Source organism: Mchenga conophoros, linkage group LG15 (genome assembly GCF_057382185.1).
Source record: "Mchenga conophoros isolate Kocher_MC1m ecotype Shallow Benthic linkage group LG15, M_conophoros_male_GT1.1, whole genome shotgun sequence".
In the NCBI taxonomy this organism is placed as follows: Eukaryota; Metazoa; Chordata; class Actinopteri; order Cichliformes; family Cichlidae; genus Mchenga; species Mchenga conophoros.
The window spans coordinates 1389958-1415674 of NC_140540.1; the positions used below are offsets into that span (position 1 = coordinate 1389958).

The 25717-nt window shown below is 43.8% G+C and overlaps 1 long non-coding RNA gene across 1 annotated transcript in view; it reads right to left on the minus strand.

Moving 5' to 3' along the window:
* Positions 1–6577: 6577 nt before the first annotated feature.
* Positions 6578–25717, minus strand: part of LOC146557453 (uncharacterized) — a 58771-nt gene continuing 39631 nt past the window's right edge. Inside the window, exon 3 of the long non-coding RNA XR_014888549.1 lies at positions 6578–6800. This is a non-coding gene — a long non-coding RNA (uncharacterized LOC146557453). The remainder of the gene's footprint in view (positions 6801–25717) is intronic.

Genomic DNA, 25717 nt, shown 5'->3' on the forward strand with positions numbered 1-25717 from the left:
GATATTAGGGACAGTACGAGAGAAGCCAATTAAATTCACTCTTTTCTTCTTTTTAATATCCAATGATTATGCGGGAAATTATTTAGCCTCCACAGTGCCTGGCAGAGCTTTTCTGTCTCAAACTGAAAGTTCACGATGAAAATATAATAAGCTTTATATCTTTTATCATTCATTAAACATAAAGGTTTATGCATTCAGGTAAGTTTAAAACAGACAAATCAGGCTACGACATAATGCGATTTGTCTGTTTTACATATTCTCAGTGTGTTGAAATGTACAGATTAAATCGTCAGCTTTTTTGATGACTCATAAGGATTTCTTGATTTATTTCACATCGATGACAGTAAACTAGGAAGAACATTAATGAGTTATTTGGCGGAAAAAAAACGCACAGAGAAGGATAATAATTAAAAGTTAAATTCCAAAATAAGGCAAGTTTGAGCTCTTTTGAATTTGTAGGACTTATCTCTTGGGTTGGGAATCTATCTAAGCAAGCAATAGTTTACAAATTGGATCTCACATCGCTGGACAAGAAACATTTGAACATTGCTTTGCTTTTCGAACAGGGACACTTTCTTGGTTCAGGCAAATAACAGACACACACACACACACACACACACACACACACACACACACACACACACACACACACAGCCTTTAGAAATGTCAAGGCTCTACAATCAAAGCAGACACTTTCCAATGCAAGGCCAAATAGAGCTCACAGATGCTTTCTTGCCCGTGCTGCTGCTGGTGTGATTTTTGAGAAAGCTTATTGTTCTCAGCACTGTGGCTGAAGCTACGCACAGAGTGAACTTTTATTATCCCTCTATCACAACTGCTTGCTTTTCATGGAGTTATAGTTCCTCTGGTAACTCTATGCACGCCGTGAAAAGTGAAAGTATCACTACCTTAAGCTGACAGGAAGAAACATTACAGAGACGACACCTCAAATCTGGGGAAGAGCAGAGGCTACTGCAATTAACTGAATACATTTAAAAATCATATCTCGCAATAAGAAATATGTATTTGTACACTAAATCATAATTAATTTAATATATTTTTGCTTATATAGTTCATAATGATAAATTGAATACAAGACGTCATGCTGCCTTTTGTATTAGACTGCTACTTGCACATTAGCGAGGCATCCTGGTTGGTTTTTCTGAACCTTATGTAATTAAACAAACTGTTGACAAAGCACAAAACAAAAACTAATGACATGGTTTCTAGTATTGCTTGAAAATACAATAATATTCAATTCAGTTTGGTGCCAAATCACACTGACAGTTGCCTCAAAATGCTTTATAGTGTGAGTAAGCACTTGGCAAAAGTCCCTTTTAACAGAAAGAACCTCTGGCAGAACCAGCCCCAGTATCTATGTATAGATATAATATAGATGTGATATATAGTAATGTAATATATGTTATGCTAATGAAAGTCTGTTTTTCAGTGAGCGCTGCATTAGAAGAAACAAAGTTATTATAATACATCCTTTTAAACATAATTGAATGAGTTTGAATTTTTCTAACATCTGTCAGCACAAACAGGACAAACGACCACATGACTCACGGCCAATTAAATGTTGAAAACTTCTGCCACTGAAACGATCGCGCTCCTTTTCTAAAGAGATTCCTACTGATCATTTAAAGAGTAAGTTTCGCCCTCTAGCTTGTTTCTGATTGGACTGAGTGTGATCTTCCCATCCTTTGCTTAAACTAAAATGTTGAGGCTGACTTTTCAGATCAACTAACTTTAACTTTATGCTTCACCCAAACTATTTATGTCTTTAACCAAAGGTATTAGTGCAGCTTCCTAATGTAAAAAGCTGTATGCTCAAAGAGAACAAATTAAAAGCTGAGATTTCTCAGGTTCAGTCCAAAACTGCCACCTTGTGGCAATTTCTAGCTACGTTATCATGATGCTGGCAGCAGTAAAAGTGGTGCTCCAGTTTAAAAGTCACACTCTGCATTAAATCTGTTCTGAGAGTGCATGCAGTGGGCAGTGTCATGTGCAGGAATCTCTATAACAAAGAAAAAAGAAAAAAAGATAAAGATTAAAAAAAAAAATCAGTGCCATACTGAACACTTGAATCTGTCACAGAGTAATAATAAAGTCAAAAACAAATCAGGCTAGCTGGATCATGCATTGCCTTTCTCAGTTTTCCAGATAATGACCAAATTAACTCAGTCAAAGCTATCACTTCAAAGCTAATGTGTACTTCTACTGTAGTCTGTCCAGTAATATCTCGGCTTCCAGAGTTTCATGTGCTCGCTCCATCATATGAGAGTTGTTCTGTGCTTCTTTACATTTAGTTGGTCTGGTGCTGTTTTATTAATTTCATGCTAGAAGAGCAAAGCTGTCACAAAGTGACTAATTACTCACCGTAAGATTTATAACAGACAAGAGTGAATGAATACTGAACACATTTAAATTCATTGCATTAATAATTGCATTCTTTAATTAGAAAATGCACAGTTACAGATGGACTACGAGTGTATTAAAGAGCATCAGCAAGTAATATAAATATTCAAATCATGAAAAAAAATTAGCTTTGAAGATCAACTTGCTGCAATTTTGTTATTTAATTAACTGCTTGATTTCAGAACTTATGAACTTATTCATGACTAAAAATCACCAAATAAAATGCATATGGTTTTTCTGGCATGCAAATGTAAGAAAAGATAGTCTCAGTACTTATGAAATAAAATATGGATAATACAAAGCAAAGTTTAGAAAAAGAAAAATCAGCAACATTATTCTTGGTACATACTTAATCTTTATGCATGTAGTCATTGCAGCATCACACATACATCAGATAACTAACAGATCGCCCTGTAGCCCTCACCTCAGTAGTGATGAAGTGCTTTGAACGCCTGGTCAGAGACTTCATCATTTCTTCACTACCAGACACACTGGACCCACTACAGTTCGCTTACCGTCCAAATCGTTCCACAGACGATGCCATCTCTCATCTCCTCCACACATCACTCACTCACTTGGACACTAGAAGGGGGAATTATGTTAAAATGCTCTTCATAGACTACAGCTCTGCATTTAACACCATAATTCCCTCCACACTCACCACCAAGCTGGAGCATCTGGGACTCAGCTCATCTATGTGTCAGTGGATCTCCAACTTCCTAACTGGCAGACCACAGGCAGTAAGGATGGGCGGACATGTCTCAGCCTCCACCACTCTCAGCACTGGAGCCCCCCAGGGGTGTGTTCTGAGCCCCCTGCTGTACTCTTTGTACACATATGACTGCGTGGCCACTACCAGCTCCACCACCATCATCAAGTTTGCTGACGACACCGTCGTGGTGGGCCTGATCTCTGATAACAACGAGACGGCCTACCTGAAGGAGATTAGGAATCTGGAGAACTGGTGCCAGAGGAACAACCTCCTTCTAAACGTCAGTAAGACAAAGGAGCTGATAGTGGACTTCAGCACTAAGCAGGAGAGGAACTACCAGACCCCCGTCATCAACGAGTGCCCAGTGGAGAGAGTGGACAGCTTCAAATACCTCGGAGTTCACATCACGCAGGACCTGTCATGGTCCTGTCACATCAACACCGTGGTGAAAAAGGCCCGACAGCGTCTCTACCACCTCAGACGCTTGAGAGACTTCCAACTGCCCTCCAAGGTGCTCAGGAACTTTTACTCGTGCACCATAGAGAGCATCCTGGCGGGAAACATCTTAACCTGGTTCGGGAACAGCACCATGCAGGACAGACGAGCTCTACAGAGGGTTGTGCGGTCAGCTGAGCGCACCATCCGCTCCGAGCTCCCTGACCTGCACTCAATCTACAGCAGGCGGTGCTGGACCAAGGCCAGGAAGATGGTGAAGGACCTCAGCCATCCCAACAACAGACTGTTCTCTCTGCTGAGGTCAGGAAAGCGATTCCGCTCCCTGAAGACCAACACAGAGAGACTGAGGAGGAGCTTCTTCCCGCAGGCGATACGGTCTCTCAATCACACCACCACACAGTACTGACCCACACATATGGTTCTTACACACACACTGGACTTTCTGGACTTTGGTTTTGCACAACACTGGTCACTATATTCTTCATTTCCAGTTAATACTTGTACAGCTGCTGTTATTGTGTATATATTTATTTATATTTAGATTTCTTCATACATTCTTATATAGTTCTATATTGTGTATTTTGTTGTACAGTTATTTTATTTTCAACTTTAATTTATATATTTTATCTTATTCTCCCAGTTAAATTTACCCTTCATTCTAATTTGTGTTTCTAATTTGTGTTGTACAGTTATTTCATTTTTAACCTTAATTTATATTTTATTCCTTCCTAGTTAAATTTACCCTTTTTAATTTTTCATATTTATTTCCTATCTTATTCATAGCCTTTTCCTTTTTTGTTCTCTTTAGGTCACGAGCAGTTGTCCAAGCATTTCACTACATATCGTACTGTGTATGACTGTGTACGTGACAAATAAAATTTGAATTTGATTTGAATTTGAATTTGATTAAAACTGTAGAGGTCACACATCCACAGTCCCAGTTGCAAATACTTTACATACTTTATTACTTTATTAGGTTTACTACATGAGGACAATGCTGCAAAACATAATAAGAAAGTTCACCTCTGGGTGGCAGCAGCTCCCTACAGTCCTCACTCAGCTACATGTGCACATGTTACCAACTGATCTGGACACAAAGAGGAACTCTGTAATGTTTATCAGTGATGCATTGCAGGTAATAAATGTATAGGTGCATATGTGGTGCGCTGCGGCTTTATGCTTCAAGTATCGTGTTTCATGGCTGGTGATTCATGAATATTTGCTGTCAGTCTCCTGCTGTTTCACAGGCTTACAGGTGCAGAATCACGCTTCAAAGGGAGAATTTATACATATTTAACAGGAGCCAAAGGCAGACACTGTCATTCAGCTGTGATGCTACAAAATCGATGTGAAATGTTATCCAGAACTGCGTGATCTCAATTTAGTGGTGACAGAACCAGGATGAGATGCAGTCCTGTATTACTCGGAGCAGGATCCTGTGCATTGACATCAGGGATTGAGAATACAACTGGTGTGCTACCCTCTGTGGAGCAGACATTGTTATTTTACATGCTATTTGAGGCATGATACAGCAAATTGCTAAATATTTTACAATGGTTTGTCTGTGATAACAAAAAGCTGCCCATTAGCAGGTAAACAAGAGAGAAGGTAGGAAGCTGGAGCCAAACGGTGGCCCTGAGCAAGGACACCCAAGTCTTGTTTGTGCTTTGCATTAATCTGCTCCCAAGACGGGGGATGAAAATGAGCTTAATATGGTGACATAATGCAGTTGGCTTCAGATGCTTTTTGAGAGCATAAAAAATATTCTAGCATTAACATTCACACCCCGGGGTTGGAAACAAGCACAAAAACAATGCTGTGTTAGTGCTCCCCTCTCACGTTGGCCTTGGTGTCTCACAGAGAGGAACAGTTCACATCTCCTCTTTCATCTCCTGCACCAGACTGAGAGCCGTCCTGCTAACGGGCTGTGTGTGTGTGTGCGTGTGTGTGTGTGTGTGTGTGTGCGTGCGCGCGTGCGTGTGTGTGTGTGCGTGTGTGTGCGTGTGTGCGTGTGCGTGCGTGTGTGTGTGTGTGTGTGCGTGTGTGTGTGTGTGCGTGCGTGTGTGTGTGTGCGTGTGTGCGTGTGCGTGCGTGTGTGTGTGTGTGTGTGCGTGTGTGTGTGTGTGCGTGCGTGTGTGTGTGTGCGTGTGTGTGTGTGTGCGTGCGTGTGTGTGTGTGTGCGTGCGTGTGTGTGTGTGTGTGTGTGTGTGTGTTTCTCTGGATGTTCAGCAATCCTCTCACACAAAGAGCTAATAAAAGTGTATTTGATCTGCTCTCATTAAGTGCATTCTCAGCCTAATTAACTGGTCTGAATCCTGGTTCTTTCCTTCCAAATGCTTTAACACTGAGATATGCAAAATGTCGGGTTTTGTGTCAACATTTCCACTCGTGCGGGTTAGACTCTAAATGCTGCCAGTACAGGTGTGAGTATGAACCGACTGCAAATGGCACCGCGTCCGACCGCCTTTCGGTAGAACAGGTCACTGAGGTGTTGTTGTGACTTTCTCAAGACCTTCAAACTGCAAAATGTCCAAATATGAAATAAAGCAGCAACTGACGAGGCTGAAAGATGAAGCAAAATCTTAGTTCTTTGTGTCAGTAAGTGGTTATTTTTGTTGTTTGGTATATTCTCCTGAGTGTCTTGTTTTCTTAACCCTGCTGTGTTGCACATCAGTCTTGTCTTTGTGTGTAGTTACTTCCTGTTTTGTTTTTATAGTCTTTTGCCTCTTGTCCCGTTCGAGTCCACATCCTGCCTACAACACAGCTACAGTTCCATAAACTGCAGTTCCAATAATGACCACTTGAGACTGAGTTAATAGTATTGTAATTATTTATTTATATATTTTGACAATTCATCCATGTGGGTGGTTGCTTTCTAGATAAACAGTATGTCCTGCTGTGTGGTGCAGCCCATCCAAGAAGTTTGTACTTCTGTTTTGCTGAGTGAATTGTTATTACACTGGATCCAAAACTACAACAAAATGCAAAATCCATGAATGTATTACAACATAGAATTACAAAGATATAACAACCATAATACACACAACCCCCCGTGTCGGCTCAAACACTGACTGGCAGCCTACGGGAAGCTCTTGGCCTTGCTGAGGGGCCCTTTGCTGGGTCGAGATGCTCCCAGGAACCTGCTTTTCTTTCTTTTGACTTCCTCCAGTGTGACCTTGTCTGAATGTTGTGTGTTTAGTGGTAAAAAACCCTGCAAAAAACAACACAACCCACAAACATAAACACAAGCTTCACCCTCTTGTCAAGCTCACAGCTATTTGAAGTGAAATGCTGTTTGAATGCTGCCTGTGCTTAGAGCGTGCAGTGCCTCAGTGCTCCACTTCTGTGCAACAGCCATGTGCCTCATAGTGCAGTCACACTAATTGGCCTCTGCTCTCTGAGTATGCACACACACACACACACACACACACACACACACACACACACACACACACACACAGCAAACAGCCTCTCCTCAGATCTGGCAGGCTCTCCAGATTTTGGATCTTTCTGGGCATTGATCTAATCACCTCGGTCGTACCTCTCTGCCTGTCTCTTTCAAGCTTGTTATCAAACTCCTGCCTCTACTGCCTCGCTGCACTAAGAGCGGTTTGATGGTGCTTCCTGTTAATTGTTCACTTTTCGAGACAAATAGATTTTCAAACACAGGTATTACATGTGACACACAACACACTGTGGGATGACGCTGAGACTGAAACTCCTTCCTTTTTCTTTTTATTAAGTTTTATTTGGCGTTATCAAAATTTCCTGCAGACTCATTGACTGTGTTAATTTTACGAGGCACGGTACATCCATATGCTGTATTTAAAAATACACCAAAAGTATTCACTCATGCATCTAAATCATTGACCTCAGGTGTTCAATCACTGCCGTGGCCTCAGGTGTACTAAACCAAGCAGCTATGCATGCAGACTGCTTCTGCAAACACTTGTGAACGAATGGTGGAGCTCAGTGGAGTCCAGCATTGTAATAGGATGCCACCCGTGCAACAACTCCAGTCCTCACGACTAATTATTCCTCTGTCAACTGTTAGTACTGTTATTACAAAGTGGACACAGTTTTGAATGACAGCAACTCAGCCATGAAGTGGTAGGTAGTGTCTTTCTGGTGCTGGGCTCTGCCCATAGTGCCAGTGAAAGGAACTCTTAAGCACTGGCATACCAAGACATTTGGGACAAATTCATGCTCTCAACTTCGTGGGAGCAGTTTGGGGATGGCCCTTCCAACATGACTGTGTACCAGTGCACAAAGCAAGGTCCATAAAGGTCCGTAAAGACCTAGCCTTGAGTAAGTCTGGTGTAGAAGAACTTGACTGGCCTTAACAGAGTCCTGATATCAACCTGATAGTACACCTTTGGGATGAATTAGAATGGAGACTGTGAGGCAGGCCAGAAACTCACAAATGTGCAGAAAATCTGAAGCGGTTACAGCTGACATTACATTAAACCCTATGGATTAAGAATGGGACGTCACTCAAGGTCACTAATAGGCAGACTGCTTGCCTCCACCCCTGGGGAAAGGGTAACATCTCCTGGGTTTAGGTTCCCCCTCTGGGGGCGAGGGTACCTGGACCCGGGGTATAGAGTATGTTTGGGGAGTGTAATTGTGTGTACAGTGTCCATTTGTGTCTATCTTTACGCTGTGTGAGTGCAGAGTATTTGTATATGTGTGCATGAGGGTGGGAATGCATGTTTGTGTCTGTGTGTGCCGGTTTGTCTGTGTCTATATGTCAGGTCGGGTCTTAGACTCCACCTCTCTGGGAACTCCCAGGCCCTCCAAGGCCTGTCTCCCCTCACCACACTCCCTGCCGGTGACTGATGCCCTCAGGGGTCGGTGCGTTGGTGGATCTTGGTGTCCGGGGCTGGGCGCTCAGGTATGTACCAGCTCACTCCCGGTGGCTACTTGGCGGGGCCTGGTGCCTGTTGCTCGGTCAGGCCTCTTCTCAGGCCTCTGGGCCTGCGGCTCGGTTCACTCTGGCACAGCTGGCTGCCGGCAGAGCCGGCGGGCACACCACTGCAGCCTCCTCTGGCTTCTGCTCCGTGGCTGCTGGGTGACCCCTCGTCTGGGGCTCTCCTCAGCTCTTCCCAGGAGGGTGGCACGGATGCCCCTCCGGCGGTCCTCCTTGGGCTCTCGCACTCTGGGGCCTCTGGATGTCTGGAGCCTGGATCTCCTCCATGCCTGCTTCATGCCCTGGGGGGCGGGGCTATGGCTACATCCTCTTGCAGACCATTACATGGGGAAACCTTTTGAATACAAGCGCACTGATCCACACAGGCGTGCACACGGGTGTTCACTGTCCATAGACATAAACTACACCTTTCTTGGCTGCTACTTCAAAGCACATTGTGCGCTGTCTGTCCTGCGTGCTGCACAACAACATTCAATATTTAGTATTTACTGCTGTTTACACTCAGCGAGATTAACGTGGTGGTGTTGTGTTTAGTATGTTGCTCTGTTGCTTTTGCTTGTTTTCTCCTTTTTCTCTTTTTAAGTTTCCTTTCTCACTGTCCCTCTCCCCTCCTGTTCATCTTTTCCTTCCTCTTTGTCTCTCCCTTTCCTGTCCCTCAGTCATGTCTGTCCCGTCTGTAACAACTGAAAATAAAATAAAATAAACAATAACAACAAAGGTCGATCGGACCAATACGGCAAGGCCGTGATGATCCACTTGGCAAAGTAAATCCATCGGGTCTCCTTGTTAGTCTTCAGACAACAATTCTGACGGCTAAAGAACCAAATGGGACAGGCAAAAAAACCCAAACAAACAAAAAAAAACGACGAGCAAATACCTTCAGTACTTAAATAACGCACATAGACACCGTGTCACGGTTAGCGCTGGCAGACCGTGGGGATGAGGGAGGTCTGGGCTTCTCTGCTTGGGCTGGTGCCCCCGCGACCCGGCCCCGGATAAGCGGAAGAAGATGGATGGTGCTGTGCATTATGGCCACCAGTGTTGGCAAGTTACTTGAAAAAAGTAATCAGTAACTAATTACTGATTACGCCTCCAAAAAGTAATCCTGTTACTTTACTGATTACTTATTTTAAAAAGTAATTACTTAGTTACACGAAACACAACCTAAATATGTAATAAAGCGTCAGACCTTTCAGCCCAATTCTATTTTTTCTGCATGATATGAAATATAATCAAATGAAAAAGTCTCTTTTTAAAAATAGTTTTATTAGTTTTAATCTTTTAACTTTATGCACATTTCATCAAGCAACAATTAAATTATATGCAACTGTGTTTGACTTGAATGTTTTTAACATTTAAACCTATTTCCTGCATACTCCTGCATATGAAATAAAATCACGTTTTATGTTTACACTCTTTCAAATAGATAAAAGTAAACAGCAGAAAATCAATAAAATCAAAGATTCAGCAGCTCTGAGTCCTGTCGCTCTTAAATCTATTTTCACCTGTTTAGCAGGAGTGCTGCAGCGCTCGTGTCAGTGGGGGGATCCGAGGGTTTCTCGGTAAATGTCACATTCCCGTGGCGGCGTGCTCGCTCAGAAGTTTAGGGGTTTTTTCCAGTAGAAAGAAGTTTTCTTCCCACGCAGAGTTTACAGCAGACGCTGATGTTTTTGTCACTTTTATGGAATCAAACTCAAAGTAAGGTCAGTACTTCCACACTGTAAACGCTGCACGCTCATACTCTCTCCCGCACTCGAGCTATGATCCATTGTTGATCTGCACACGTCTGTTACCACGAACGTCGCACGTTACATTAGCACGTTACATTAGCACGTTACATTAGCCTGAACAATTCACAGAGATCTGAGGTTTTGCTGTCAGTTTCCTGCCCTAAAATATAATAAAACTGCAGCTTTCAAATATCAGTTTGATGATGAAACAATAAACAACATTTACAAGAGGCAACACTACACCAAAAATCCACAGTTTTCCACAATAACCCCCCAACCCTTCCACAAACACACCGTTGTGTCGTGGCCAGTGGCGTTGGTGCCCCCCCCGGCACACAGTGAGTGGCCGTTTGTCACCGTGTTCTCATGCAATCAGCTGAGGCATCAGAGCGCAACTAGCAAGAAGGCGTGAGGGACTGCTTGGTGCCAAAATGAGCGACCGGAGGGAGTCACGAGGGAGCGAGATGAAGGCAAGGGGAGAACGAGAGCGGGAAATACTTGAGAGAGCCAGTAGATGCAGTACACACTCTCAGAGGCTTCTGTCACTGCAGAGTTAGAGGAAGGCACCGAGGGGGGGGGGGGGGGGGCTGATATGGAAATAAAGGAGGAGGAAAGTGAGGACACAGGAGAAAAAAGAGACAGATAATGAGGATGGGAATCAAAGTGAGTGACAAAGGAAAGGAGGGGAAGGAGGATAAAAATAGGAGGGGAAGGCGAGCATTCAAGAACGCGTGAGAAACGGCGTTCTCTGCAGCTCAGACCACGACGCCACACTGCAGCATCACTCCCACTGTCCAGCAACACACTGCGTTTGATTTATGACCTCATTACAAGGCTGCTGTCAAGGTTAAAAAAAGCGAATTCATCTACTCACCACACATACCTCTGGGTGCAGAGTGTCCACCCACGAGCTCGGCTCTCAGACTACAGACAGCATTCATGTTTTTAAATTCATTTTGAGGGCACACTTCTCTTATTTATCCTACAGAATTATTGCTCTCTTTTGGTGCTATTCTGTGTACGGGAGGGTCTGAATCAGACGTATTGCTAATGCACAAAGAAACAAGAGGGCAGGGAGGAGCTGGAGTCATGAAACAGACCGAGCTTTAACGTCCACTATAGAATTAGCCTCTGGTTCTCATTCTGCATGCACAAAATGCTCCCGTTGCTAATATCACATATTCAATTCAATTCAATTCAATTTTATTTATATAGCGCCAAATCACAATAAGGGTCGCCTCAAGGCGTATCCCTGTAGAGAACTGCTTCTGCCAATTAGCAATATGTGAAGTCCGGTGCAGGCTGTCTGTTTGATAGACTGGGGCTCAGTGCAAGCTCAGCTCATGCGCTTCCATCTCAGACCCAACTTTTTGCAGGATGAGCAAAGATTTATTCAAAATAAATAAATCAATCAACACCATAAAAATGTGGCTTTTTGCCCAACTTAGTTTTGCGTGGCACGCATTCAGTTTTCATGGTCAGGATTGAACCTTGTTGCAGTTGGAAATTTGTATTCATGCCTGATCCTGCAGAAACCTCCAGATTTAAAGGAGTAATCCAGTTACTGTGAGTATCATGTGGGACAGTCAGAGCAGGTAGATTAGAAAAGAATGATCGAGAGTAAGTATGAAGTATGAACCGATCCTCACACAATGAATTCTGTGTTTTTCATTGTTTAACCGAGTTCTGACTTTCTTTGAACTTCAGCTGTGTTTATCTATCCTCAGAATTACATTTAAAGCCTTTTTAACTAATGAATGTAATCACCTCCACCGGGAGGTTAAACATGGAAGCTCAGGAGCTTTGAATGAATTTGGCTAAAGCTTCGTAGAGGTGTAGAGCGGGCTCTTGTTAACAATTCATTGAAGAGTTGCCTCACTTCCACCGAGGTCTTCAAGATCAACTCAATGATTTATTGGTGGAAAACTGACAGAAATCTTTGTAACTTGGAAACTATGATTTTTTACCCTCACACCTCCACATTGTTAGTTTTTCTTCATCATTACATTTTAGCTGCTGGACACTCGAACAACATGTCGCCTTCACTCAGATTTAAACACAGATCAAATCAGTCCCTTGCCTGGTCTTACTTCAGGGTTTGTCTGACCTTTCTCTACCACTTCCATTTAAATAACAAATTACTGCAACTCAGTGAGTTTTAGTCACAAAGTTTAGGACCTCTTACATATGGCCGTGTGTTTTTTTATCAACAAATCTCCACATGGTTCCCTTTCCTTCCTTTAAAGCAACACATCACCCAGCAGAGAATCATCTGGTGTCTCGTGTTAACAGTTTATTGCATTCTGCACTGTTACCCTGTTACTGCAGAGCACTGTTCACCACACTTTACCGTTACACTGAGCCACTGTAGTGTCGTCTCATATTTATTTTGATATCAATTCTGTTTTTGAAATAATTGACTCAATATATATTTATATATTACCATCATTTATTTCTTTACATATGCCATTGGACTTAGAGCCTGCGGCACAATCATAACTGCTGCATGTTCAATGAACTTAGAGTCTCATGTGATCTGTTGGACGCTCGCAGTCACTTTCTGTCTTCAGAGCTTCAAGAAAGCAATAAAATGACATTATGTTGGAGTCAGTTTATGATAACACGATTAACTGTGATAAATCGGTGAACACTGTGAATCTGTTGCTGTGTATGTACACGGAAATTCACATCACACAAGATTTCACATTATCTTTTCATTCAGAGTCTCGGAGACTTGAAACTTGCTTTAAAATGGGAAAATAACCAGAATGCAGCCAGCTGGCAACCAGTTGAATTGAGTCTCCTTCTACAATTAGACACTGTTGCCAACAAGTTGCGTTCACTGACACAGACTCACACTGATTTCAAAGTGTTGCCAACCTGTCAGATTAGGCATCTGCAACCTTGGTCATTCTACCCGAGGATGAGTTCAGTCAGAGACAGGCTGCTTCCCATTTGATGAGCTGTGATCAGCAGTGGTCACCCAGACGTCGAGGGTTTCGCACACTCAGTCTCTGGATGGCCACAATGTTGCACAGCAAAAAGTCTGAGGTCAAATCCAGGCTGGTGCTTTTCTGTGTGGAGGTTACACCTTCTCCTCGTGCCTGTGTGGGTTTTTCTCTGCTGCCCTGGCTTCTTCATGGTAAAAACATGTTTGGGTCTGCCCTGAACAGCTGTTCTAGCATGCTTCCTCCTTCTGAAGCAGGAAGGGTAGCAGCTCTTTCTGCTGATTGGTTGCTCCTTGCAAGGAAGCGAAGGTTTGAACAGCAGGTGGGAGGAGCTTGTGTGCTCAAAAACAAACATGGAGCTGGACCAAGATCCAAAATAGGGATTTGCACCATCTATGATGTCATGAAGCAAAACATTAATAAATAAATGAAGTAGTTGAATTTTGACTCCAGTACAAACGTTATAATTGAGTGTTGGAGCAGTGATGACTAATCACCATGGAAAACAAATCTGTTCAGTACTCGAGGCTATCCGGTTAGCTCAGAAGCAATCATCACTTCCACAAAATATCCAATCAGTCTTTTATACATGCTATTAAAATAAACCGACCACGTGGTCTTTTTCACTGCCAACAACCACACAACAGCCACACAACTCAGCTACTATTCGCTCACTTTATAAGTATGTGTGGGGTTACACACACAGAGCCCCTTACCTCAAACCTAACCTGTAACTTTGTCACTAAAACCACATTTGGAGTCTCAAAAATGTCTTCAGACTTGTGTAGAGCAGGATTTTGGTCCCCATGGTAAACGTCCATTTTTAACAATATCTTTTAAACAAAGCAAGAGTAAACTTCAGTTTAGCAATTATGGGTAGTTTTGGTAAATTTGTCAGGAGTAACACAGCTGCTCCAAAACTGAAATTTCCCGTCTGAGGCTAACAGTCCTCTTCTCTACAGCTTCTGTCACAGACAGCAGACTCTCCTCTCTCCATAGTCTGCTCTCTCAGTGACGCAGCAGCTGCTCAGTTTACCTGCTGCAGATGCTGTTCGTGATGCTGCATCTCTGCTATAGCATGCTTTGAAAGCATATAGGATGGTGGAGAGAGAGACAGATGACAGAAGGAAGTGAAACGAGCCATTATCAGACATCAGAGAGAGAAAGCAGACGAGTGGAGGTGAGGTAAATGAAGTAAGAAACTTAAACGGGGAGGCAGATGGAGAAGGCGAGAGAGCGAGTCAGACGGGAGGCTGAAAATGTGAGAAAGAAGAGGAAGCGTGAGGGCTTCACTCCTGGTCCTCTCCAGCAAGAGCAATCGCACACTGAATTATAGCATCTAGACATATCTGTGAAAGTCTTGTGAGATGACCACAAACAAACGTTACTGCACTCATTTAGCCACAAAGGAGCATTAAAAGTGTTATACAAGTAAAAGAAGCTAATGCACTTGCATCAGCGTTTTCAGTTATACAACTATCAATGAAAAAACTTGACATGTTTTCTTTTCTCTTTTCCTCACAAGTCGTGCTCATATTTAATATGAAAGCTGATGCAACTAACAGTTTAGCAAAGAGATTCCAGAAATAAACCTCAACTCCCTGCAGAGAGAGAGAGCTCAGGCCATTTCCAGCATGGTGTTCACTATCAAACGAAGGCTAAAACAACAGAAAAAACACCCTATGTGAGACAACAGAAACAGCCAGTCACATCTGCAATATCGACATTTTTAAGCAGGCACACTATGCTCCCATCTTAGACCCTACCTGGGCAGCTCACCTGCAGCTAATTTATGGCAATCAACAGAGGGTATTTATGGCCAGCTTCACCGTCGCCTCACTGCCAGTTTGTCAGCCACCCTAAGTTGGTAACTGGCTCACATTCTAGCTCGGGGTCCAAGGTCTTGTTTGCTTGCTTTGCTTCTTTGCTCCTAGCTGGTTACATCACGACATCACCGCCAAGATTCACCTTTTGGATTCTGGTCACAAACACTCACAGGATTTCAGCCACACTAACCTGCATCCACGCACCCACTAACACCTTTTCTCTCTCCCTCCAATGCGCTCTGCGAGCACCGGTCACCGGTTATGTCTCGGGCCGCCACGCTGGAATTTTCCACCTAGTATTATATTGTGTATCAATCCACGCCAAGCTTCTAGGTTTTGTTTCACCTTGTCAGTGACATGTCGTTGTAAACAAAAGCTTCTTCAGTTAAACTGTCCTGCCTCCGCACAACAATCCTGAGTCCAGTTCTGGTACAGGCCTCTGGCCCCCTTGAGAGATCTAGCAACAAGCCTTGCTGAGTCTCCGGTACAATCCTGTAACACTTTATAGCGAAGCTCATGACTAAGGATGAAATTCTTCTGTATTCCACTATAATGTGTCTCTTTCTTGTAAAATTCCCAGAAGTCGGACAAGGTTAAACAACTCCGTGATACGGCCTGTAGCCCTGAGATCGCACTGTACTTACGACGTAAAAGGGCAAAATATTATTTGTTTTTCTGCAAAATTACTCTGCAATAAAATTTATTATGCAGTGCTTAAGTGTACTTACATTATAATTATTTCTTTGTTTTCTATAATAACCTGACTTGTTACTCCCTCATTCTAGTATGCCTAACTTTAAGTATTTGTATGGAAATATATTTGCATTGTAATTTCAAATAAAACAATGAAATTTCATTTGATTACAGGGGAATTAGTTTGAATCCAAACAATACAATTTGTGGATTTTATAGGCAGCTTGATCCACATAGTAAGTGCTACACCAAGAAAACCAGAAACAAAGTAACCATGCTTACGTTGCCCATATGTGGACGCATCGTCCTATAAATACCAAAGAATAGCTTTAGTTTGATTTTGCAAAACACCATTTGCTAATACTGGCTGCTCACCCTAAGCATGGCGTAGGATTAGAGTCAGGGTTAGCACATATGATGACCTCAGAGGGTCATCAAAATGCTCCAAAAGACGCCAACACCAGAAACAGTCTTAAGGTTAGTGACTGAGATTAGCAGAGGTGACCAGCAGCAGTGGCGTTAATCACGCGTGACTACAGCGCCGGATTCAGCCTGGGTGTGAAGCTTAAAATAACAGGTGGACAGGTTGAGCGAGACAAAGCAGCTGATTATCTGTAATCTGGTATTTTGCAGTCTCTTCGGTCTTTCCTGGATCGGATCTGGTCCTTCGGGAGTCCAGCCTCTCCTCCACTGTGAGTTTGAACTCATGCATGAAGCTACAGACGCAAAGGTGAAAGTGGATTTCTCTTAAGTCTGCGCGGATGCTGCTGCTTTGTAGCGATGACCTCAGCGTTTTGTGAGTTTAGATGCTTGCAGTTGAAAAAAGGAACGAGAGGAGCTCTGACAACAGCTGGTGTTGTTTTCATGTACAGTGATGTTGAGAGAGGATCGCGACACCGTGGGGAAATGCTCCATCGAGAAGATGTTCTCCTCATTAACGAGAGGAGAGGAAGAGGTGAAAGCCAACTTCTTTTTTAGTAAATAATGGATATCCTCTGAAATATTCAAAGTCTGCATTTGAATTATGTAACGCAGCCTCTGCGAATCAAACGTCTCGGTCAGAGTCGGAGTTTCGAGAGGCTGAAGATGTGAAGATGGAAGTCAAAGGTCGTCGTCGTTACTTCTGCTTAAAACAAAGAGCGTTCCCCGGCTCTAAACGGTGACCGCTGTTACCGCATTACATAAAAACTGATCATTGCAATCCTCCGTCTCTGCTGTTGTTTTTCTTACGCACACGCCCACATGCACTCATGCACACGCAAAATTAGACAGGCGCCACTGATTGCCTTGAATTTTGCATGACAGGGACTGACATGCAATCAGTGGCTGGATTTTCTTTGCTTACCCCGTGGCAGTTTGCTGTGTGGGCCTTTTTTTTTCCTTTATAAGAGCCCCCCCCATAATTAGGCTTATGCTTTTCTTTGTGTGCTCTTAAATAGTTTTGCTGCTTGTGTTTTAATGTTCTCTGGGACATGGGAAATGCCACGACTTGGGGAACTACAGAAACACGAGGAAACTGGAAGACAAACACTGGGGAAAGAATCAGCTTGATAACGGAGAAGGGGACAAAGACGAGGTCAAATACACCAGGGCAACTGAATACAGTTAGAGCAGAGCAGACAGGGTCGGGATTTAGCTGATTGATTTTGATGAATTAACACGTAAATTCAGGTTGAGACAACTCTTCTCCTACTGTGCTTTTTATCGGCCTGGCTTGTTATCCCTCACTTTGTAAGAGGACTTGTTGATTCAACAATCCTTCGATACAAAACACAAACACGTAAATTCAACTTATCAAATGTACGGCGTCCACAAAGCAGCTCACAGACATGCTCTGTCAGCATGCTTCACAGGGCACTGCGCCTGAAATGGTCCCACATTTATTCTTTGAGCACAGAGCGTGAATCACCAGTAAACACCGGCCTGTCTCTGGACGTTAAAGCTAAAGTTAAATAATGTGTTTTTGTTAGTCCCCGTAGGGAAATTCCTCCTCTGCATTTAACCCATTCACTCAGTGAAGCAGTGGGCAGCCACCAAAGCAGCGCCGGGGGAGCAGTGTGTAGGGACGTACCTCGCTCGGGGGTACCTCAGGGTAGCCGTTCAGTAACCCCGACCTTCCGATCATGGGGCAAGCACTCTACCTCCTGAGCTATCCCTGCCCCCCTGGATAGTTATGTCATAAATATCCAGACTGAGAGCCACTTAAAAAGATAAAGGCCAAAAACACAGTTCTGGCCTTTATCTTTTTATTTGATGACCACTAAAAAAGGTCAATTGGGCCTTAAATGTATTACATTAAATGAAATACTGTAATTATATTCAAATTGGAAAATAATTGCATTAAAATCAATGGATACGTATCCGATACTTGAGGGATTTTGTTTATTTTAATGCATGTGGTTTTAGTTCTCGTGCAGCCAGTAAGCTATTTTATACACACACATGTAAATCATCAAGGAGACGGCGTGAATGTTTCAGGTTTCATCAAATGAAACCATCTCTCTCACAAACACATATATATACACATCCTGGACTGGCGGGGAACAGTAATGCCACCTGTCCCACTGACAGGTGATTGGTTACATTATATGTGCGTCCCTCCATCTGCAAATGCAACAAAAGCTACAAATCAAATGACTTTGATCACCTGCAGCATAACCTGGGAGCACCTGTATTTATTCCTGCTGACTTTATATTTGAAATGTTTACTCCAGGATAGTAAAATACTACAGAAGTACTACGGTAATATCAAAGATTCCTCCTGCTACATGAAGACATCCTTTGGGAAGTTCTGCTCACCATCCTTTCTACTTAAGACCAACGTACAAGACCAAAACAGTCACTGTGTGGTCAAAGGACAGCACTGACTCACTGAGAGGCGACTTCAACGGTACCGAATGCAACATTTTGATTGTTCCAACATTAGGGCTGCCCCAAACGATTATTTTGATAGTCGACTAATCAGATCATCATCCATTGGACGTAAAAGTATAGCTTACTGCACCAGCAGCATCTGCTCTTATATAACTATCATTAGCTTACAGCTTTAAGTGTTTAAGGTATGTGCTAACTAACAATAAAGACAAGATGATAGTTTATTAAATTTTAATGACATTTGCAGATTGTTTCGGTGAAGTTTAATAAACTCCTTGCTATCTAAAATATAACAGGACACCGGAGTAAATTCTGGAGCATCTCACACTTCTGATAATCAGCTGTCTGCTTGACGTTTATTCAGCTGTGTAAAAACTATAACTTTAATCTCAGCCAAACTGATTTACTCAGGAACAAATAAAATACTAAAAAAGCCAAACAACAACATTTTTAAGTTATCTAAGTGACTCATGTATCATGTTTAACCTGAGTAGTGAAAGACGGCGGTGGGTTTGAAAACGATTTGCCGGGAGTCCGGTGTTCTCACGGCTCTAGTTAGCCTAGCCCCCGGCTAGCTATCGAGCTAGTGGGTAACAGACGTCTCCGAAAACGTCGGAGCGCTTTTGAAAATATGCGGTGTCCTGATAAACTGAGCAGATATTTGAGGTTTACACAGCTACATTCTCGCCTGAAAATATGTTAAACGTTTATTTTGTGACCCAGAAAGAATAATAAGAGTAATATTAAAACTAACTAGCTGCCGCCATTGTTGGAAACTAAGCTGGGCTGCGCTATGAATTCTGGGACACAGCTGCTTCTTCTTCTTCGGGGTTTAACGGCAGCTGGCATCCTTGTACATGCAGTGCTGCCATCTTCTGTTTCAGTCCGTTATTACACTCTTAAATCCTGCCACTTATTCCTGCGTCTTTTGGGATCTTACAAAGCTTCAAACGACGCGTCGACTATTAAATCAGTCGTCGACGATTTTGATAGTCGACGTAATCGTGACGAGTCGACAAATCGTGGCAGCCCTAATGTGGAGGGAGGCAGGAAAGGACCCAAAATGCAGACTCAATGCAGAGGCACAACTTAAACTCAAAATGGCTTTAATGCTGGACACGAGAAAAACTAAACTTGAATATACAAAATAAACTTGGAAGGCAGAGACCACACAGACATGTATGAGGGAGATCACAACCCTGACAAAGAGAAACACAGGGCTTAAATACACTGAGGGACAATGAGGGAATGAGACACAGAAGGAGGCATAGCTGGGAGTTATTAGGCCGGACGAGACAAGGAGCGCAAAACTAGAAACACTGACATGGGACATGGACCTTCAAAGTAAAACAGGAAACACATCGACTGAACTCTAGACATGTAAACTTAACAGAGACCGGGGAGACAGGACAAAGAGACCTGAAACGCAGGACAGAAAGGCACAGAGTGGACACATCTAACAAAACCTAAGAACTGAAACCTTAACAGCCATAACCAAAGCCTAGGATAACAAGAACAATAATCACAACAGCACAAAGGACGCAGAACATAAACCATAATATAAAATAAACAAAACCATAAAAAACACAAGAACTCAAAATGTTGGGTCACAAAGACCCAGAACTGTGACACCGTAACACAATCCTCTCCATGCTTCGTTATGAGACAGCTCAGGGCCTGATATGAACTTTCACTGGGAAAGATCTCCACATGGACGTGTATCTGCACTTGTTCTCAAGGTTAAATCTAAAGGTTAGCTGTGCTGGGCACGGCAGCACCAAGGCATGAATAAAGATGAATCTCAAGTCAAATGTGAATCATGTTATTCTGTGGTAGAAATACAGTTTTAAATAAAAAGGAAATAAATGAAATCCTTTCCTTCTATCACCCAACACACTATCTTCAACTGTAACAAAATATTTTAAAAGATCAAAGAAAAGATTTAAACTTCTCATTTTGATTGTTTGTATTCAGGTGTTTCAAGAAGAAGGCGGTTAAAGGAGAAATGCCAGCCTTTGGTGTTCTTGGAATCGAACCTACAAACTTAGGATGTCTTCTTGGCAGAATTGCTGGAGGTTAATCAAGTTAGATGGAGAATATTGGTGCACAGCCATTTTCAGGTCTGTGTCAGAGGCGATGTTAGGTTCAGCTTCTCACTCTGACTTGGTGAAAATATTCCTGTGTGCTCTTGGCAGGTTGTTGTCTTGGTGCAAATAGAAACTTTCCCCCCCATCCTGCCATTTTAGGCACTCTGGTAGAGGAATTTTTCATCTGGCTCAAGCCAAGACTACCTGCATAACCTATCCATGGGGAAAAGAAGATACGAAGAGAAACTATGATTTCTGGGGACTTCATATTCTGCCCTGGCAGCTTTATTTAAATCCCTGGAAGTGGCCATGTCTCTCCATGAGCTCCAGTTTGGCATTTTAGCTAAGCTAACATCGAAGACATTTAAAGAATAGTTGGAAGGCAAAGAAGCACCGTACTGTTTTGCCCTCCAGGTGGGTGTGTCCCAATTCATGTGAAAACTATGAATTGGTGATTGTTCCATCTGAGAACAATGGAGGTTAAGTGTTCAGGACATAATGCAGGTCATCAGCTTACAGGAAAGCCAGGCTTGATCATCGACTCCTCTGCTCCGTGTGTTAAAGTGTAAATGAGATACTGAAAAGTTTAAAGTCATAGAATAAAGTGCTGCTCGAATAGCTAAATGTGACTTGCTCTAAAAACAGTTTGAGGACCCAGTACGAGTAAACCAGTCCCTTTACCAGTCATGTGGTTTCCAGAGTGGCACCTCTTCCAACAAGCCAAACGTGTTCGGTCTTTTTCTAATTAGTAAGTAAGTAAAATTTATTTATAAAGCGCTTTTCACAGACAAAAATCACAAAGTGCTTTACAACACAGGAAATGGAAATATAAAAACAATATAACAGTAAATAAAACGATGTAAAACAATAAAACTATAAAAACAGCATAAGAAGAAATTAATCAAATGCTTCTCTAAATAAAAATGTCTTCAGCTGTTTCTGAAAAGAATCAATGGAGTCCGTGCAGCGAAGAGAGAACTCCACAACCGTGGTGCCACAGAAAGGCCCGATCACCACGAGTTTTAAAACGAGTGCGCGGTACCACCAGCAGTCTCTGATCTAATGACCTTAAAGCCCGAGAAGATGTATGTGGTTTCAGCAGGTCAGATAAATATTGAGGAGCCTGACCATGCAGGGCCCTAAAGGTTAGAACTACAATTTTAAAATCCATCCATCCATCTTCATCCGCTTTGTCCGGGGCCGGGTCGTGGGGGCAGCAGCCTAAGCAAAGAGGCCCAGACCTCCCTCTCCCCAGCCACCTCCTCCAGCTTATCCGGGGGAATACCAAGGCGTTCCCAGGCCAGCCGAGAGATATAATCTCTCCAGCGTGTCCTGGGTCTGCCCCGGGGCCTCCTCCCGGTGGGACATGCCTGGAACACCTCACCCAGGAGGCGCCCAGGGGGCATCCTTGTCAGATGCCCGAACCACCTCAGCTGGCTCCTTTCGATGTGGAGCAGCAGCTGCTCTACTCTGAGCCCCTCCCGGATGGCCGAACTTCTCACCCTATCTCTAAGGGAGAGGCCAGCCACCCTTCGGAGGAAGCTCATTTCTGCCGCTTGTATCCGCGATCTCGTTCTTTCGGTCACTACCCACAGCTCGTGGCCATAGGTGAGGGTAGGGACGTAGATCGACCGGTAAATTGAGAGCTTCGCTTTTACACTCAGCTCCCTCTTCACCACGACGGACCGGTGCAGCGTCCGCATTACTGCAGCTGCAGCCCCAATCCGTCTGTCGATCTCCGGCTCCCTTCTCCCATCACTCGCGAACAAGACCCCGAGATACTTGAACTCCTCCACTTGGGGCAGGAACTCATCCCCGACCCGGAGTGGGCACTCCACCCTTTTCCGGCTGAGAACCATGGCCTCAGATTTGGAGGTGCTGATCCTCATTCCCGCTGCTTCACACTCGCCTGCGAACCGTTCCAGTGCGAGCTGGAGGCCCTCACCCGATGAAGCCAACAGAACCACATCATCTGCAAAAATCAGAGATGAGATTCTGAGGCCACCAAAGCGAAAGCCCTCCGCCACTTGGCTGCGCCTAGAAATCCTGTCCATAAAAATTATGAACAGAACCGGAGACAAAGGGCAGCCCTGGCGGAGCCCATCACCCACCGGGAACGAGTCCGACTTATTGCTGGCAATGCGAACCAAGCTCTTGCAACGGTTGTATAGGGATCGAATGGCCCGTAGCAATGGGCCAGACACCCCATACTCCCGCAACACCTCCCATAGGACACCCCGAGGGACACGGTCGAATGCCTTCTCCAAGTCCACAAAACACATGTAGACTGGTTGGGCAAACTCCCATGCACCCTCAAGTATCCTGGAGAGGATAAAGAGCTGGTCCAGTGTTCCGCGACCAGGACGAAAACCGCATTGTTCCTCCTGTATCCGAGGTTCGACTAGCGGGCGAACTCTCCTTTCCAGCACCCTGGCATAGACTTTCCCAGGGAGGCTGAGGAGTGTGATCCGCCTGTAGTTGGAACACACCCTCCGGTCCCCTTTCTTAAATTTTAAAATGAAACCTAAAATTTACAGGCAACCAGTGAAGGGAGGCCAAGACTGGAGTGATATGCGATCTTCTCTTGGTGCCTGTTAAGAGACGTGCTGCAGCATTCTGCACAGTCTGAAGACGATTTAAGGCTGATTTGTTAAAACAAGTAAAAAGGCCGTTACAGTAGTCTAAACGAGAGGAAATAAAAGCATGAATAATCATCTCAAGTTCAAGCTTTGATACCATTAATCTGATTGTCATGAATGTTAACATTTAACATGCTGACTGAAGCCTGTAGCCTCTGACATGTAACGCTTTGGGGTTTTTTCATTTGCTCTGAGCATTGCATGATCGCACATTGAATTTTGTGGGATCGTCCACTCCTGGGAAGATTGTGTTAACCAGCACCTCGATGCTCCGGACCAGCAAACTGCCAAAACTCCTGCTTTTATAGAGGTGCTCACACGTTGTGTTAGTCAAATGATTAGCAGTACATAGCTAATACTTACAGAGCTTTATGTTTCAAGTGGAACTAGATACCAAGAATGACAATCAGCCTGCATTTACTTGGTGCTGACAAACTCTAATGGCAGTTCTTTCTTATGTTTGATGAGTGCTCATGGTATAAATACCATAACACTCTGAAACTTGTGCCACTGAGGGGAAATAATCAACACAGAGGTGAGAGGATACTGCGTTTTAATAAAGAGCACAAGGCAACCAAGGCTTGCAAAGAGAAGTTGCATGAACTCTAAAGCTGTTAATTCAATAAAAAACCCACTTTTTGTAACCCTTCATCCTGTGAGGGTAAAGATGTTGACAGCAGTGGTCAAAACAGTCCTTCAGCTGAGCATGATGGACGGTATCCAGCTTCCCTGGTTTTCATAGGAACAGACTAAGAAATACTATCTGCTGCTGTGCAGACTGCAGTTTACCCTTCACTGATTATTGTTCTAGGCTTTCCAAGCATGAATGTCTGCTGGCTATCAAACGTCAACATCCATCTCCTTATGCGCATAAACTCTTGTTTTAGTTACATTTAGATTCTTCCTACAGCTCTCCAATAAGTAGATTGTTCTCAAATAGCCAAACAAAGTGGATTAAGCAAATGATTCTTCCACTTCTAACATACTTTGTGTCCTGTGTCCCAATCCCTCTACATTAGACACAGTCCCTGACTTCAGCGTGCCTTCCTTTTTTAGAAGCAGTCAATAGTTATCAAGACAAAGCTGCTGCGCCACCTGACTGCCAGGCGTCTGCAGCTACCTCCCCCTCCTCCCTCAGGAGGGAAAGCCTGGGAAGGAGAATCCCTTTGTATGAACTGCAGAGCTGGAAGACACTCGGCTGGGCGGGATGACAAGCTGACTGCAGAGGTGAAAATGAGGAGAGATGGAGGAGGTGGAGGAGGAGGAGAGTGGTGCTTCTTCCCTTTCATCTCTTGCTCTTTGTCTCCCTGTGTTACTGCATCTCTCTCTCTCTCCTTTGATTGGTATGCAGAGCCAGGCCTGTTCGGTTCTGCAGTGTGAGTTTGTGAGTGCTGCTGCACGTCAGAGAGGGGGATCGCACTGCAGTGGCGGGTGGAGTGAGCACAGCTCACACACTTGCAGATACATACATACATCCTGTGCTGCAGCAGGAAAGCCCTTTTTGAGCTAAGTCACGCCTCTCATGTTATTTAAATCTAAATTTGTATTTGCTTCTGTTTGCACAAACAGAAATACGGCCTGTGGCTGTCGATTTCTATAGTTTTGTGGTAGATGTTCTGCTACAATATGCAATCTTTTGTCTTATACAGAATACACAATGTCATGAAACAAATTGTCTCATACAAGTTGTCTCTCTGCACACTATGCAGGAGAGGCTGCTGTTAGTGAGGGGAGACACTAAAGCAGACAAAATGCAAGTGCACCATTACACGCTAGTCACATGAACCCACACCCACCAGTGTGTTCATCTTTAATGAGCATTGGTGGGTGTGGGTGCTCGGTGGGTTGGTTGGGCGTCGGTATGGTCAGTGGAGTCCCAACAGACTTGGCACTTGTGTGCAGGAACCGAACACTCACCTCACGAAATGATAAGTTTATTGTAAAAACAGTCTGGAGGTGGCCCTAGCCCGCTGTCTACAGCTGCAAGCAGAATCAGCTTCATCTATGGACATTTTATTGCCGCCTGTAATAACAGCACAGGCTGAGTGGAGTCAGACTATCAGCAGCAGCTCAGAGTCTCTTGAGAAAGATGTTGAGCTGAGCTGTTAAGCAGCTAAAATGATGAGGATTTCTTATTAGTGCCCCCCCGTCCCTACACTATTTAGGTGCGCTCGCGTTGGGGTGGATGATTGAGCCGCTTCATTGGTGTGGTAATGTCTCGCTCTGCAGCAGGGAGGAGGGATGGCGGCTCAACAACCTGCTCTCTACTGCACCGCCGAGAAGACTTCAATGGATTTTCTCTCCTGGCGCTGGTTGAACCCAATTACACTTGAAGCAATAAATCCTTAGCAATGCAATTTCCCCTCCAGAGGAGACGTCCCGGGCTTCCCCCCCTTGCGCT